Raw genomic sequence first — 13,188 nt, forward strand, 5'->3', positions numbered from 1 at the left:
GGAGGAATGGGTAAAATATGAGGAGGGGAGTTGTTCTCTTGTTATCTTCCTTCTCTTCTAAACCCGGCAGAGACAGAAAAAGGGCAGCTCTGATGTAGGGGATGGTGCTGAGGAGAGGTAGGTGGGGAAACCATCAAGAGAAGCCCCCCAGAGAGGACCCTTTATCTTGGGCAGAGGAGAAAATTAATTAAAGCCTTCAAAGAAGTTGATTCATCTTCCATTAGCCCGTGACTCCTGTCTGGCTGTGGGAAACTGCTGCTGCACTGACCTCCCTCCATGGAGGTGTGATGGGGCTCTGGGGTGGTGAGGGGTCCTGTGGCTCCGGGCACTGCTCCTCTGAGTAGGTGGGCTTTTGGTGGTGCCATATTTTCCTTCTCTGAAGGATTAAGGAAGCAGGTCCCCTCCCTGCAGGGTTTTTTGGCTGGGTCTGGGGGAGGATCTGAGGTGGGGCTTGTCCACCTGCAAGCACAGCAGCAGCTCTCAGGGCTGCAGGGGCCATGATGTGCAGCCTGTGCCTGGGTCACTTCTCCTCTCTGGGAGGAGAGAATCCCCCTGTGTGTATGGAGGGCTGGGCACAGGGAGCAGATGGCACAGCAGTGTGTGCTTGGCCACTCCTGCTGCTTCCAAGGGGATCAGGGCACTTTACAGCCAAACAACCTACTCTACCATGTTTGACTCCTTTCCTCCATTTAAAAAGATGGGAAAAAAAATAATTAAGTAATAATCATAGTGCAAGAGGGGATGTCACTGCAGCCAGCCCTTCCCGTGGGATGATCCCATGTTCTCCATGGCTGGGGTTTCCAGCAGCTAAGGAGGCTCCCCAGGAGCTGTGCCCTGACTGTCTCTGGGCCGTCCAGCAGCAGCATTTTACAGAAACAATTAGAACTGGGAAGTGTTTATTCCTTTGTTGCCTCCTTGCATTACCTTCTTGCCTGAGAATCCAGGTGCTGATAACTGGCCAAAGATCAGAGCAGCTGGAGCAGGAGCGAGGGGCTCAGCCCTGGCCTCGCTGCCACAATTCAGGATTTCTGTTTAGCCAGGAATTAGCTGGGACAGGAGCCCCTCCTGATCCTCTGGGGTCGTGCATGGAGGGCTCTGGGGTGGAGGAGCGATGACCCGCCGTGGCTCGGGCTGCAAGGAAACCATCTCAGGCTGTTCCCATTTGTTCCTAATCCTTCTTGGCTCTTCTCTTCACTGGAAAATTAGACCGTGTTGGAACACGACTTTGCTTCAGCATATTAATTAGTGGGATGTTTAAGATAGGTCAGCAGTTAGGTGCAGGCAGGCACGGTCATGCTCAGTGTCAGGTGATGGGAGTTAATCCTGCAGTTCCAGGGAGATTCACTCAGGACCAGCTGGCATAATTACAACCAACTGAAACTTTGTAGTTTAGTTTGAATTTTGATGGGAAATCAAATTTTCTACAAACAGAAAATGCTTTTCCCCCCACCCCCCTCCATGGCAAAGCTGAAACTCAAGGGCCTGTTTCAGCCCAAACCCAGCCTGTGTGAGTTCTGTGGTGCAGCAGTGGTTGTAGTGGACGTGGTTGTGTGGGATGCCTGACACTGCCATGGCCCAGCCACTGTGTGCTCCTCCACTCCCTCACACCCTCCTTGTCCCAGCACAATGCCAGCCTTCCACGGGAGATGCTGTCTGGGTCTGTGACATGCAGAGAGCACAGAAACTACACCTCCCGTGTTGTACCATGTTTAAAAACAGAAGGTTTTTACTTGCAATGTGGGGTTTATCAAGATTTTTTTTTTTTTTTTAATCAGCTCAGTTTTCTTTGGAAAACCCTTCCTGTCAGTGCTTTTTTCAACTGGTTTGATGCACAAAACCAGGAGGACCCCACTGAACCAGCAAACAACCCCCAGCCTGGGCTGTGGCAGCACGAGCATCCCGTGCAGCCTGTCATTAGCATTTCTCAATCAGCGCTTTCTCGTTAGTGGCTGGGGCCAGTGGGAGCTTTGAATGAAGGTGGAGCCAAGCCAGAAAAAGATCCTCTCCTGAAAAATTATAATGAAAGCAATAATGGCTGGGTCCTTGAGCAATGCCTGCCTATGACAATCGTTGTCTGGAGGCTACCTTAATTACGAAACAGTGTTCTCAGCCTCAGGCTTCATGGCCTCAGTGCCTTTACTCTCTCTTGAGCAATATTTTATTGCTATTGTCCTCAACCTACTTTGTATTAAGTTCAGAGTATCTGAAAGTTATATGAAATATATGTTTGTGTTCTATTCTATTTCCACGAATTTCTTGTATTGTGGCGTTTGTTTGGTTTTTTATCGGTATCTGAAAGCCTAAAGCTGGGATTATCTGAAGGATTATAGGAGAATTAGGCACCCAAAGCCAATTGATTTTTCACTGTGAATTAGCCAAGTGCATTTGGAGGGCTGGAGACTTTGGTCTGTGCCCGTGGTTTCGGGTCCCCCTTGTATCATCTCGGTAGAGGCCTCAGCACAACTCTGGTGGCCTTCAAAAGGTGCTGAAGCAGGAGCAGCCAGTAAGAAACTGCAGGTACGAGGAGGGAGCCGTGGCCCTGAGACATTAAACCGCCTTTGAAAAACCTCCTTCTGGCTCCCTGAGGCTCTTTTGAAAACGCCACTCCGAGTTACCATCAATTTTGGTAATTAAGCACTGATTTAATTTTAGAGTAACAATAATTGTCAACATTTTCCAGCCCAAGCACCTTAAATTAGACACGCAGCTCCAGCCGCTGGCGCGGGATCAAAGCTCGGCGGCGCGATTTTTTGGGAGATGCTGAGCACAGGCAGGGGAAGGTCGTGCTCAGGACTTCACAAACCCGGGCCATGTGCACTTGGTCCCCTGCCAGGCTTGAGCTGCGCGCTCGACGTGCGTTTCAACACCTTCCTGTGGGCACCTCGGATTAAAAAAAAAAAAATTAAAAGGGGAAGAAAAGAAAAAAAAAAAAAAAAGAAATTGGCTGGGAGGCGTCGCACGGATTTTCCCCGACGGTGAAAGCGGAGGTTGGCTGTGGTTCCGTGGGCAGAGGGTTGGGTCACACACTGGAGTCGGTGTGGAGTGTGACGGGGATGTCACCGGCGTCCTCACTGGCGGCACGTGGGCAGGAGCAGGACACAGCCAGGTGGGTCCTCTGAGCCCCCATCCTCCAGGAAGGGGGTCCTGTGGCCTTGTGGCGGGTGTTGGAAGCTGGGAGGGCTGGCCAAGGACCTTCTGGGTGATACAGCGGGGTGCAGGTGGGCAGAGATGCTGCTTCTCCCAGGGAAGGGTAGGAAGGATTCCATCTGGGGGATCCTACAGTGATTCCTCTGTTCCAGGTATCCTGCTGGGCATCTCCCGGTGCCAACCCCTTGCTTTGGGGCAGGGGGTCATTGCTGGGGGCCGGGCAGGGTCCCTGGTGCAGGGCACCCGCCCCACATCCCGTCCCTGCTGGGGCAGGCAGGGTGAGGTGCCCTGGCAGACATCAAAGCCGTGATTAAGCCAATTCTTTAATCGTATCTCTGCGCCTTTGATGAGGCTTCACCTCGCCGTGCTCCCCACGCCCAGCCCCACCCCGACTTGGTGCTTTTGCTTCATTTTTAGCAGTGATTTGGAAATTGCCGGGGCTCCTTTTTCTTTCTTTCATTCACCCCTTTTTTCCCCTCCCCTCATTTTCCCCCCTTTTTTTTCCCCCTCCCTCTTTTTGTCCCAAGGCTCCTCTCAGAGCTCGGTGTCCCCCAGCCCCTCGAACCCCCAGCCAGCCGTTAAGGGCACATTCACACCTCTTTTCCTTGCCTTGTCTCCCCTTTATTCTTATGAAGCTCTCATTGATTATTGCCCTTAAATTCCTCAGTCCGGTCATAGATAAAAGGATAACCACTTCAAAGCAAAGTGTTAAGAGTTTAACCTCGAGCTAAAAGAGTGGACAACAAGGTAATTGAGGGTAATAACTGATCACAGACCTACTTTCAAAGGCACATGCAAGCCTCACTTTCAGATGGCTTTAATTTTATTAACATTTGTAGCAGCTCTAGATGCTTTTGAATCATTACAAACTTCAAAGCTTGAGGTAACACTCCAAATGGAGAACCTGACACCAGGTTTTTTGTTCAGACCCACATCATATTGATAGTCTCTGTTGCAAGCATGTAACATCTCTTCTCAAACTATAAAAACCTAGACGAAGAAAATATCGCCAATAGAGAAGATCAAAGCCTGAACCTCCCTTTGAATGATGCCAAAGAAGTCAAAACAGAAAACAACATGGAAAAAAAATTGCATCTATGTTACTCCAACTGCCTTTATCCATATTTAAACTTTTCTGCCAAGGCAGATGAGGATGGATAATTCTCCCTGAGTTTCATCAAACTATTTGGTTAATCCTCTGTTTCTCTTTGGGCATTTGGAGCTGGTCCTTTTGCTCTCCGTGGCATTTAAACCCAAGAATTTGGAAACAGCACATAGAAGGAACAGCCCTGACTCAGCTGGGAGGGGAGCCAGGCGAGGTAAACCTAAAAAATACATTTATAAAATGAAAACACGGAGACTAAAATGAAAACTACAAAAACACCCACACTCCTCCCATCTCCAACCCCTGATAGTTGTAGGAAAAAAGGTCATTTGTGGATATTGAGCTGTTTTACAGCCCAGTGGGGGTCAGTGTCCCCCGTGCCAGGGGATGTGCCCGTGGTCACCCCTGGGTTTGCTGCTGCAGCCGTGCAGCTCCTTGTGCTTTATCCCAGTGCAGCCATTCCAGGGGCCACACGGTGAATCAGCCCAGGAATTGATCCAGGGTATAAATAGCCATTTTCTTTGTCTATTTTTTGTGTGGGGAAGGGTTATTTTTAACTGGGTGAATTCCCTGAGCTAATGCACGAAGCATTCACAATGAAGGGGGTGGCCCAAGGAAACAGGCTGGCCCTGCTGCCAAAAATCACATCCCTGCTCCCCTCTGCAGAGGGGCTGCTGCCACTTCAGCTGGTGGCCAAGCTCACTGAAATTTCAGGTGGTCAGGGAGAACCTCCCCAGCTGCTTCAGCCTCTGTAAAGTCATCAAGGGAAGAAAAATTGCTTGGATGTTTTTTCTGACTGGTTTATAGTGGTGTACAGCAGGTTTTACAGTGGTGTAATCCTTTCCTCCTGATTTGCATCAGTGCAATAGCAGCATTAGGCAGGTTATTATTTTGATGCACCCCAGGACAAAGGGCTGGGTTTGACTCCAGGATATTTAACAGCATCTCAGCTGTGGCAGTTACTGGTCATGGAATCATGGAATGGTCTGGATTGGGAGGGACCTCAAAGACCATCTCATTCCAGGGATGCCTTCCACTAGACCAGGTTGCTCAGAGCTCCATCCAGCCTGGCCTTGGACACTCCCAGGGGTGTGGTGGTCCTCCTGTGACAGCCCATCCTTGCTCACAACTCCCACTGCTCCAGTTTGGGAATGCAGAGCCATCCCATTGGGGGCACTGTGGCTTTGTTCAGACTCTTGATGGCTGACCCTGGGTATCTGGCCCACCAGTTTTTGTCATTTCACTTGCAGCCACACGTGACAGATCAACATTCCCAGTGGTGGCTGGTGTCAGGTGTATCACAGGAGAGTCTCATTACCCATGTTCACTTCAATAGCAGATGTCAACGTGTATGAGCCTGTGGGAACCACATACTTTTAAATGTATTAAATAACTCTGTTTTGAGCCTGCACTGATATTACATTGTTTATGAACTGAAATCAATTTAATTGATTTAATTGATTTAATCAATAAGCTGCTCTCTCTGTTCTCAGGTTAGGCACAGGCCTGTGTAATGAAAGGACAATGGTGTATTGCCTAAATCTATGGAATTTCTCTGATTTTATTGTCTAAAGTTATGGCTTGGAGAAGAATCAGCTATTCCAGCGTTTCTGTTGTGCTTTCAATGAGTCCATTATCAGTTGCAGAGACAGGTCAGATAAATGGGATCCAGCACTAAAACACGTGTTACAGCTGCCCAAGGCAAGCCCTCACTTGCAGACCTGGAGCTGCACAAAATGTGCTCAGAAATTGCTGCCCCTGTGGCCAGTTTGTTTCTGCCTTTGCCCTCTGGAGCAGCATCCCACCTGCACATCCTGCACATGGAGCAGGAGGGGCCCTGCTTTCCTGGGAGCTGACCATCCCCTCAGTGGGCTTTAGTGGGAGAGACATCTCATGGCAGTGCTCTTGTTTGATTTAGTCAGCCAGGCATGGGATGGGGATCACCATCATCTCCCTGTGGCAAAACTCTGATTTCTGTGATGCCACTCCCAAACAAACCCCTTCACCTGTGATTAAGACAATGGGAGTTCTCTCCTTCCAGCTCACAAAGGGCTTGTATGGAAGTTTTTATTTACATTGATGGGACTTAGGTGCACAGAGGTAAATAGACCATAAATATATCACTAACAAAGCCCTCAGAACCAGTTTTCTGTAGATGGGAACTACTGCAGCAGTGTAGTTCTCCTGTAACTCTGTGCCACCCATGGGAGGATTTCAGCTTTTACTGCTTTCTAGGAGTTTTTAGAGCTTCCCCCAGGTGGAAATGTTCCCATTACAAACCAAACTCCTCTCAGGAAGCAGCAGCTGGGATTTAGGAGGTGACAGCAACCTCCTGCTCCCCTCAGTGCTTCCTGCCACGGTCACCATCTCTTGTCAGGGTCTTCCTAATCACTAATGAGCTGATCTGCATGTTTGATTAGAAGATCTTAGAGGGGAACATGGGACGTGCTCTCAGGATAACAAAAGACTCAAGTTAGGTTTGTTTTCAAATATTAAAAAAGAGTGTCCTAATTTCAGGCCTGTTGGGAAGAGAGGGAGAAAAGCCCAGAACATGATTTCAGTGACTGGGAATGCAGAAGTGGGGATGGGGTCTAACAGCACCTCAGTTTCTCCCCATTTTTGGTAATGTGAGGTTCTCAGTCCCCCCAGTTTCTTATGGGGAGAAAGGATACTGGGTAAGCAATTTCCAGGCTTCTATGAAAGGATTAGAAAGCATAGCCAGCAAAAGAATCAAATATTAAAGTAATATTTTGATGGTCTCTCCCACAGCATGCTGATTTCTACTGAAAAGAAAATATCATTAATGAAATGTATTTCCAAGCAGCCATTTTTGGGTCTGGGCTGGTCAGAGACTGACCAAGTTTGCCTTACTTTTAAGGAAAAGAGGAAACAAAGCTGCCAATATTTATTGTTTAACCTTTCTTGGAAGGATTACGGCGGAGGTTCCCACAACGGAAGAAAACACCTTTTCATACAATCAATAGGGCTTTGGCAGAGGAAGATATGACCTACTAAAAAAAAATGTAGGTAAATTAGGAGAAGGGGGAGCAGTGCAATCTGATACTAGGTGGAATGGCACCAAAAAGTTGGTGCTGGTTTGAATGCAGGTGCTCTGGAGGGGTGACCTGCAGGGCTTTTCCCTCAGTTCAAGGTGAGGAGGTAGAGCTCAGCTCTCAGCCTGTCCCCACCAGCCTGCCAGCAGTGCCCTTTGTGAAGGAGAAATCCAGCCAAAGGGCTTTTGTTGTCCTTTGGGGGACTTTGATGATTTCCCCCCATGATGGAAAATCCCATGCCAGTTGTATGTCCTTTTTTTTTTTTTCAGAACTAGCTGTCCTCTGTTTCCTCTTTTAACCAAAAAGTTCTGCCTTCTGGTTCCTCTCTGGGAATACTCTTCCCAGTGTCTGAAACACAGAGGACTTGGTTGTGCAACTCTTTGTGTACAGAAAACTCCAGGGACTTTGGGGCCAGGTCTGCACCAAAGTCTGGTGATGTGGGGATGAGGCTTTCTCCATGCAAAGTCTCCTCTCTCTCCAGTCTGCATTTCACACCTGGAAATACAGGCATCCTTAAAAAAATTAATGCTGCTTTTGTGGCCTCAGGACTGGTCCAGCTTGTGAGAGGCATCACCCAGCTCCTGACAGCACCAGGGGGGCTGGAGCCTCCCACCCTTCACTGTCCTTAATCCTGAGAATTGACTCGACAGGCAGAAACAAACCAAACCAGGTATAATTTTAGGGTACTCAGTTTTGACAGCACACCTAAAAATAACCGTGCTTAAAGGGTTTGGAGTTTTTTTATTTCCCTGGAAGTGAAAAGTTTTATTGGACTTTATGAACTTATGAAAGTTTTCCACTAGTCAGGAAAGCCTGTTCCTTCCTAACCGTTGTCTCTCCTCCTGCTTTTTCCATTACCATCCTGCTTAAAGGGCTGTGTGGATCAGGATATTTGGGTCCAGGAAGTATTTTTGGGATGCCCAGTAGCAGGAAGGGGTTGGAGTGTGCTGTGCCAGCCCAGCAAGCCCCACACAGCACGGGAAGGGTTAAATTTCATGCTGCAGCTGCAAAGCCCAATTTCTTTATTTCCTGTTAATGACATTATTGCCTGCATAAAACCATTGAAACATGTTTCTTTCATTTGTTTAATTTCAAATTCTGAGCACACTAGCTGGAAACTATGTTTAATAGTTAAACTCAAAACATTTGGATTTCCTTCCCTCGCTGAGTTTTGCAGGGAGTACACTTCATACTTAGTTGAGTTTTCAAGGAGCCATTTTTACACAGCCATAGAAGCCAGAAAACAAAACAGATTCTATTGCAGAATCAAATCACATCAGTCCAGGCTGGTAACACATCATATATTTCACTTCCTCTGCAGTCATGCCAAGATGCCACCAGCCCTGACTCCTTCCCAAACTGGCCATGTTCTCCTCCAGGAGCATCCAGCCTGTGCAGAACCAGAGCCAGTACACCCCGTGTGCTGTGGGCGTGCAGGAGAAGGACTTCCCTGAGCATGCATGGAAAAAATGTTCCTGTTTTCATGAAAAAAGAGAATGGAATCTACTTCAGGCCTCGCTAGCACTGATGCTCCCATCACCTCCCCGTGTTCCTCCTGCTGGATGTCACGTGCCAGGTTCTTGCTGCCAGCAAAGGGGGAGCACAGAGTAGGCAGGATGAGGATGGAAGTGAACCTCCCCAAATTTGAAAGGAAGTCCTTGAATCTGAACCCATTTGGCAGATAAAGCTCCAGATAAAGCTGCCAGAGACATGGTGTCTGCTGATGATTTTAGCAAATGGCCACAAGCTCTGGAAGTAGGGAGGGGGTTGTCCGGCGCAGGGTGATGGACACCAACGAGTAGGTGTTGTGTAGAGCTGGCTGCTTGAGTGGTGGAACATCTAAAAGTCACTTCATAAACACTCATGGGATTAGTGCACGGAGAAACAGGGCTTCCAACCACTTTAGACTCAGATTCTCCCTGGCACCTGTGATGTTAATGGTAATGAAACCCAGAATCACTATTGCTGAGCAGAAGCAGCGAGTAGAGATGGAGCAAGGAGGAATGTGGCCCTGAACTGGACTTGAAGGAGTTACCACTGATGTGACAAGAGCACCAACTCAGTGCCTCTGCCATGGCATCATGGCTGCATCCCCAGCAGCCACAGCAGTGCTCAGTTTTCCATCAAAAAATCCATATTTGACTAAAAAAATTCAGTAGGATTTAAATTTTACCTTCAAGGGCCATGGACAGGGACACCTTCCACTGGAACAGGTTGCTCCAAGCCCCATCCCACCTGAACATTTCCAGGAATGGGGAATCTTGCAGACCTGGTCTCCTTGTTACTCAGACAGGAAGGTAGCAGAGAAAGTGATGTCTTGTTTGTGCACGGTGAGGAAGGGGTTGTGGAAAAAATAGGTCATGGGAAGTTAGTCATAAATATCCTCATTTACCTCTGTTGCCCCCACCCTCTCTTCAATCACTATTCCGGGCAGGTGAAGGAAGGAGTTCAGAAATGTTAATAGATAGCAAAGTGCTCGTGTGTGTTTTATCAGCTCTCCTGGAACGGTTAATGCTGATACGGTGCCCCTTTTAAGTCTAAAAAATTCTGGCCAAGCGTGTGCAGATAGCAGGGAGTGCACTGAACAAAACATCAAGGCGAAGAGTCTGTAGGGGGGAATGGAAATGTTAAAAGGATTATAGGAGAGAAAATGTATCAGACTTATCTGGCGATACTCGGTAACAAAAGTATGTTGGTTTATGAAATGAACTTCAAATCCCATAAAACTAATTGTGTGTTTTCTTGTCTTATTTGTGAGTATCTCTGGCAGTGCTTTTTTTCCCCACTTGGAAAAGCGTGTCTGTGTGTGGATAATACCCTGTGCCTGCAGTATACTGAGAGATTACACAGCCAGTCGAGTTTATACCTCTTAAACTAATGATGTTAAACTAGTTTATTTAAAAAAAAAAAAAAAAAGAGGGAGAATAACTTCAAAGGTTCACATGTGGGTTGCAAACCTCTCATGTCTTCTGTATACAGGGCCTTCCTCTTATTTTGATCAAGACTGTTCCCAGCACTTCTGTTGAAATACTCGCAAGCCTTTGATCTCGTTATCAACATGACCACCAGTGCGGTGACAGAGGGGTGACGTCAGGCTGACTAACGCTGCTCTGGGGTTTAGATCCTGCCCTCTGTGGGTCCTCCCTGGGCTCTGTGCGGGATCACAGAGGGGTTTTCCTGCTGGGAAGATCATTTAGACCCCAAAACCCCAGCCCACCGTGGCTGGCTGTTGCATTTTGCCAAAGTGGGAAGAGTGGGCGGCGCTGTTCGCCCTCCTCCCGCTTGGCCAGGGAAGGGGAGGCAAAGGGGTGGAGTGAGGAGCAGGGAGGGGATGTGGGGGGGATTTGACCTCCAGTGGGGATTGGTGAGAGGTGTGCTTGGACAGGATGGAGCTCAGCATGCTTGTTTTATCTTTTCTCCATATTTTCCATCAGTGTCCTTGTGATCTGGGAGTGTCCAAGGCCGGGTTGGACGGGGTTTGCAGCAACCTGGTTCTAGTGGAAGGTGTCCCTGCCCACGGCAGGGGGGTGGAACTAGATGAGCTTTAAGGGTCCTTCCCACCCAAACTGTTCTATTATTTTATGATCTTAGGGTGGTTTTAGCAGAGGAAGCACTTTTGAGGTACATTGGTACAACCAGTGTCAGGAACAGCAGCAGCGTGTTCTGGCCTGATGGCAGAGGCTGCTTGGGGTGTGGGAGGCATCTCTTGGCTGTCTTGGGGTTCCCCATAAGGAAAGTGCTTCCCTGGTCCTCAGTGTCCCCCTGTGCACACTGAAGGACACTGACTTTGAGCTCTGGTTTAGGATTGGTGGCTCATGAAAAGGCACTGCTATGATTTGGGGAGGCTGTTTGGTCTGATTGAGCTCCTGGTCTGCTGTCACCTCCACAAAGCCATTTATAGGGATGAACAGAACAGCCCTCAGAGCCTTCACATTCCTGGTGTCTGACCTGCTGTTCTGCAGGAAGACAACAGCCTGGAGAGACATCTCTTTTGGAGCAAGACACCAGCAAAATATCTGCCCCGTGGGCAGAGAAGGAGGAGATGGAGCCAGGTTAGCTGGGTGCAGTCAGGATGAGACAGAGCCCAGGGAGTGAGGACTGGCACTCAGTGCTCTCAGAGCACTCCAGGCCTTAATGGCCCCCACTGCTTTTTTCTTTCCTACTTTCTTTTTTCTTTTTTTACTACCTGATCTAAAAAAGCTCTCAGGAAAAAAAAAAATTAATTTCTCTTTATTGTGCGGCTTCGCTGTGAACTGATTCTTTTCATCTAAAATTATTCCTTTTTGGTGCCACAATCTGACTTCAAGCTTCTTTGCTGCCTGTGAACATGACACACAGCAGCAGCTAAAGAGGAGGGGACAGGCTGTGTCTGGTCTTTGCAGGGCACCAGGAGGGCTCAGCACGGCTGAGGACGCTGCTTTGGGCAGCTTTTTGCAGTCATTTTCTCCCCCATTTACGGAATTTTTATCTCAACTGTGGAAGGGCTAACAAATAAATTATAAATAGTTAATTTTCCTTCTGTTCAGCCTGGGAATTCAGATTCAAGTTTAGACTGGAAAATCAGAAGGAAATTCAAAGATACTCTGCTTTCTTGATGACTGCAGCTGCTACCTGAACACAGAGATTCCCTGTAGATCTGCGAACAAGGACTTCCAGAAACTGATAAAGATGAAGAAAACTCTGGAAGACCTTCTTGTACCTGCCACCGCCTGCCTAGTTCACCGGATTACTTTCAAATCCCAGGCACTACGTGACTCTTCCCTGTTGGCAGGAGGAGAAAATAGACTCCCTGACTGGACATGCGGAACGTGAACGGGGCCACCGCCGCTTTGGGGAGGACAGGCTGCTCCACGGGCACCTCCCCACAAAGCCACGGCCTCAGGGGTTCACCCTCCTCTTGTTTTATTCCCAAAGCGTCTCTTTTTTGGTGGCTGGCCTAGAGAGGATGGTGGGTTAGGCAGGTCTTTGGGTGGGCCGCTCCTCTGCACGTGCAATCCCCAATAATTTTGGAGATTAAGTCGCTGGCTGAGTTGCTGGGTTGCTGTCCCAAGGCACTGGAGCAGGGCAGTGTTATTGCACAACGGGATTTGGAGAAAACCAGGCGGTTAAATGACATTTTTATGAAACAGAATGAATGAGACTTAATGAGATTTTCTTCCAAAGGGGACAAGGCTGAGGTTTTCAGCCTCCATTATAATGCCCTAATTTTCTGAGCTGTAGCAGTAAATGGGACCCAGAGAGGTTTTTATCCAACATTGTTTCAATGCTAATTGTAAGGAGTAAGAGGTGGTCAAGCCACCTTCTGATGGTTGGAGGTCCTGGGCTGGAAGTGACACTGCTGTCACCATCCCAAGGAGCCCAGGAGACACAGGCTGTTCATCCTCCCAGGAAGGGACCATTTCATATGTCTCATCTGGCATAGTGGCACATCCATATTTGGCATCAGCAGCAGGGCCCGGAGGAGGAGGAACAGGAGCTTTGGAGTGTGGGGAGAAGCCAAGAACTGTGTTTAGTGACGGTGCAAACCACTTGCTTTTCCAACAGCCCGCCCAGAGAAGAGTGGGAAAGGAGAGGCACAGGTCTATGGCTGTGGTCCTGGTTTCTGTCCTCACATTTAGGATCAGGTTAAGCCCCTGGCACCAGCACTGGGGCTTCCCTGGTGTGCCCACTGCGGTTCCGTGTGCCTCATCCTTCCCTTGGGATTCCACTTTGCTGTGGGGATGTGGAGGGTGCAGAGCAGGAAGGAGAGGGGTGAGGCTGATGGGACCAGCTGTGGTGGTGGGAGCAGGTCCCCTTGGCTCTGATTCCTGGGGCTGAGGGTGTTTTGCTGGCAGCTCTGGAGTCTGTGCTGGAAGTGTGGGGACAGAGCAGTGTGGGCATGGG

Source organism: Pseudopipra pipra, chromosome 19 (genome assembly GCF_036250125.1).
Source record: "Pseudopipra pipra isolate bDixPip1 chromosome 19, bDixPip1.hap1, whole genome shotgun sequence".
Taxonomy (NCBI): domain Eukaryota; kingdom Metazoa; phylum Chordata; class Aves; order Passeriformes; family Pipridae; genus Pseudopipra; species Pseudopipra pipra.